This window comes from Mytilus edulis, chromosome 10 (assembly GCF_963676685.1).
Source record: "Mytilus edulis chromosome 10, xbMytEdul2.2, whole genome shotgun sequence".
In the NCBI taxonomy this organism is placed as follows: Eukaryota; Metazoa; Mollusca; class Bivalvia; order Mytilida; family Mytilidae; genus Mytilus; species Mytilus edulis.
The window spans coordinates 25,131,190-25,136,370 of NC_092353.1; positions in this window are offsets into that span (position 1 = coordinate 25,131,190).

The window sequence follows — 5,181 nt, forward strand, 5'->3', positions numbered from 1 at the left end:
TTCCTCTACTGATTGAGAAAAATAAAAATAATATATTACGTTTTTCATATATCTCGTAGCCCCTATCTTAATATTGATATTCAAAATAACATTTTTGGTAAAAAGCTATAATGCAATATATCACGGGGTGCTTAACTGTTTTCTTTGTGTATAGTTTACAATTGCGAACAAATCTTATGTACAGGTAACTAAACAAGGTTTATAGATGTGAACAAATGTAATGTGAAACCAGTGTAAATTACATGAAACTAATTGTAAACATGTTTACTGTACATGGCATTTGGTGTGAACACGGCCTTAGTTACATTTTGTAGTCAATGTCAAGTGTACATGAAACTGTATTAAAGGCTTGATAAGCTGATCATGATCTTATTTCAATGATAAAACTAGACTACAGGTGTATTGCCACCATTGTTTAATCCCTATTACTCTTTTTTAAATTTACACTTTTCAAAAAATTGTGGCGGGGTTAAAGTTATTTGAAACCGCGCCAGGTTCCCCTTAACCTGTGATAGCGTTGTAACAGTACAGTACAACATGAGAACAAACTATAACAATCAGTTGACAAAGTATTTACTTATCAAATCGACACAATGGGAAAACATCTAACAAAAACAGGGAGACGTGGGGTACACGTCTCGAAACGAAAAAAAAAGGTTTTCTTTTGAGTTGTATTCTAAATTAAATACAGTTGTTAAGGAATGTTTAAATTATCAAAGACAATTGGTTGCTGCTGTCTTTATTATAAGAGAATAAGAGTGAGCTTAAGTTGTAATACGCCTCAAGGTTTATAAGATACATTGATTTTTTGAAAGGTTATACTTGATTGTAAGGGACCACTAAATAAATGGCACAAATATCAAAGTTCGAAAACCCTGCGTGATGTGGGAAAACCCCATATGAAACATATTTATCTGCTCACTTTATTATTTAATGAGGAAAAGTGAAACGTTGTTTTACTTGCCACTTAGAAAACTATCCACGAATAATACGCTATAGGGTGCTTAACGACCATTAACAATTAGTAAATTTCAATAGCACAATATCCGTCTTTTAATAACTGACAGTAAAGCAACAGCGGTATCGGCATAGTGGAAGTAATAACTTGAACGGTAGCAATTTACTGATCACAATGCGCATGCAGACAGTTTTGAAACTATTTTTTAGTGATGCTCAAGGCAAAATTATTTGAGAATCGAAAAGTTACTTTTGAAAATATTAGTAAAACTAAAAACATTATAAAAGAATATAACACTTCAAACGCTCCTTGGAGTCATGTTTTGTGTATTCACTTTACAAATGTTAGCTTCTAGAGTGGATTATGACAATTATATGGTCAACTATGAGAGAAAAAAGTTATGACCCTTTGCTTCAATTGCTTCCTTGTAATCAGAAACTTTTTATCAAGGAACTCATAATTAAATTTATCGTTTGATCAGTGCTTGCTACACGTTCAGTGGTAAATATTGTATGCATGATCATGTCGTGAACAACTAAACACTAAAACAGAAAATACGGACAGCAGATAATTCTGCAAGGTAGGTGGATTGAAATGAAAGGAGGAAAGTATGACTGAATGCAGGATAGGGGCAGAATTTATCATATCACTGACCGCTTTATGTCGAAAAATAGGTGTGGGAATGGTTATTTAACGTAAAAGAACACCTACAAGAGTCATCGGATTTAAATTTCACATCCAGATCGGACATGGCTAGGTATTTATACATCTCGAACATTTCTTTTGGTAACGGTTATACAAACAGAAGGTTATACTATTTTGCTGAACCCCAGTTATAAGCAGACCTATCCCATTTAACTAAAAACTAGACAAATATTTTTGCTAAACAAATTCAGAGATTTATTCCAGCTTGTGTATTGCACTTCACATACGATACGGTAGTTTCGATAAATAAAAGCGAACAGAAAACTGATTCTTTTTTAGCAAAGCAAAATTCACTTTTGACAACTGCCTGTCACTTGTTTTAATCATACTGAAAGACACATTGGATACTGACTAAACTGTGGATGTAAATGAAGATAAAACAGGCAAAGGTTTACTTTTACAAATTGTGACTTGGATGGAGAGTTGTCTCATTGGCATTGATACCACATTTTATATCTAAATTCTAGTTACAAATAATTATAGTTAAACTCTTGTTTATGCTCTAAATGTGTTGGGTAATATGTACAGGCGTATTTTTTGAACTTTTGTGTCAAATTCGAGGACACGTATTTCTGGATGATTTTGCCCTGAAATAAGTTAAGTTGTGTTTGGATTACATGTCCCTTTTAAAATATATCAATAGTCGTTTAAATGAAGACAAAGAATTTTCAAATTCATCAATGTTTTAAAATTTCAAAAGAAAAGAACCGAAAAAGTACCGAACAAGAAATAAGGAGTAAGTAATCAAATAGTCCTAAATGTTAAACCAGAATTATCGCCAAACTGGAAATAAAGCACGACAGATGTTTAAAATGCTAACACACTACAACTCTCAGCATTATCAAGCTACTGACTTAATAAAATCTTCATCATGCCTAGAAACCAAGCAAATGATGACAGTTGATTGTGCAATGGGCGTTGTAAATTTCAAACTATCGCCAATTAGGAAGTAGCTGCAACTAAAACAAAACAAGCTCCAAACCAAAAATCGAATCTGTCTTCTGCACACGAGTTAGTAACACTTTTAAGAAATTTTCTACACATTACAACATGAGTTGTTTCTAAACCTGGTTTCGTCGTTGACGGAGGTAAACATGGCATCCACATCAATGGTCTTTGGTGATAAACAGATTATCTTCCTTACGATTCTTCACAAAATTTCGATTGATAGGTTGTTTGTCTAACTTTCGGTCGAAAATATTTAATGCATTTTCGGAATGAGAACACATTCCATAATCGTATAATAATAATAAAAAAAAAGCAGAATGAGGTTATTCAAGTTTATGTATGCCTTTTTGTGTTTCTTTGTAACATTTGTTTGGTTGTTAAGTGATTAAGATGATAACACAATGTTGACTGCTGTACCCCTATTTTTGACATTTGTACCTATTGTGTCTGTTTGTTTTGTTCAGGAAACATTGTCAATTAAATGGAATTTGATGCGACTGTCATACAAGTGAGAGGTTCAATCCACCATTTTCTACAATAACATACAGAATAAATACGAAACAATAAAGTGTAAAGAAAAGGGACAACAAAGAGAAAACTGGAAATCGAACCTTAACCGGACAAACATGACTCTATAACTCATCCATCTAAACCTCTTGGCTACCAACTTCTACTATACGATTGCCTTTTACGTATATTAAAGCCTTGTATGTCTGTTGTACCGGTTTGTATACAAGTCTGTTGGTATACATGTTCTTAAAATAGATAAATAAATTGCATCCCGCGGACAGCCGACAGTTATTCCAACATCACATCCTTCAAAGAAGGGTTCGATTACCGGTGAAGGAATAGAAAATTAACAAATGGTTAACGCAATATACTAAAAAAAAATCCATTAGTGATCAGAAATTAGTGAACTTTCCAATCATAACTTAATAAATTTGAGCACATAAAGGACATAATTGAATATAATTTGATGAGTCTATTTCAGAGACAGATTTAGAAAGCGTTTCTTTTTAGAAAAGGAAACCTCGGGAAATGAATAGACTGACGTCAAGGAAATGGTTTAAACGTAAACGACCTTTATTTAAATATATTCATTGTTTCTAAAGTGCGATATTTGTTTTTATTGTTCATTGCTTGCGGAACTTAATTATTTTTCCTTAACACTTTTTTCTGAACAAATGTCACCGAGAAAGAACTTCAAGCTTAAAACATAGGAATGGAATTAATTCAAGATTACCAAAATATGGATTACCGACGTTAAAATGAATGAATTGTTCTCTCCTTTCCGATCTAATCGATTCAGAAGAATCTAAATTTGTAACACAATTCTATCAATAATATCACTTGATTGAGTTTAAAAACAAATAGCATGCAGGCACTGTCATTCCTATTTATTTTGCCTATAATAACCAATAATAATACCCTGTTTGAATCCGACTTCTGAATGTGAATAGATTGATTATCGTCCAGTAACATAATGTTAGGAATTGTAAATAATTGGTTCGAGAAAAACTCTTGCTGTATTATTTCAACAAGCTTGGAAGGTCAAAACATTGTCAATGACAGGTTTGATGAATGATGAATGCATTTAACTCTAGCCATGATATCATTCCAACACGGTTTTCCTTTCATGCTTTTATCTCTCGATCACTTATAATAATAATGGATTTGCAAATTGCAAACACTTAAGAAAATGAATTACTTATATAGCGGTCCAATTTATTCCAAATAATGGAAATATTTGATCTAAAACAAATTTTTAAAACAAATTCAATTTTAAATTTTGCTGTTTTAAGAGGGTGGTAAAAGGTTATTTTCGTGCAACGTTTTCGGCCTTTTTATTTTGTGTGTTTTCGTTTTTTGACGTTTAATTACTCGTTTTCTAGTGTTTGGTTAGATGAGCGTGCTTCGTGTTTCCACTTATTTAATTTACGCGTTTCGTGTCGGTACTGCTAATTTCTCGTGCTTGCCCTGAACTAGTATTTGATTTTTAAAAAAACCAGGACTAGTTCATATCAAACCAGATATTGTTGAAATAATGTATTAATTAATTTTAAATTATTGTTTATATATGTATATACCCCTCCTTTTTTACGGCCCTCTTTTAACATTGTTCTGTTATGTTTCAAGTGACCTTGATAATAATTTAAACAAAATCGTTAGTCTTAAATTATGGTATAAAATTAATTATATAGAAGCAATCGTAAAATCACAGAAATTTTATAATAAATATTAAATGGTACAGTAATATAATGATTTATGTAGTAAACATGTATACTTGACAAAGAGACGATAAACATTAAAACAGAACAAAAGTTTCAGAACTTTAATCATTATAAAAGTCTGCAGAAGCTGAAAATATGAAAACATACCAAACTCCAGTGTAAATTCGGAAAGGGGACATCTATATAGGAACTGTTAAAATCAACCGTTATCAACCAACGGAACAACTGAACAACAAACTAATATACCCGACTTTGTACAGGCATATTCCGAAGGAAATTGCGTGCTAAACCTGATTTTGTAGCTAGCTTAACCCGCCATTTGATTATAGTTCCATTATA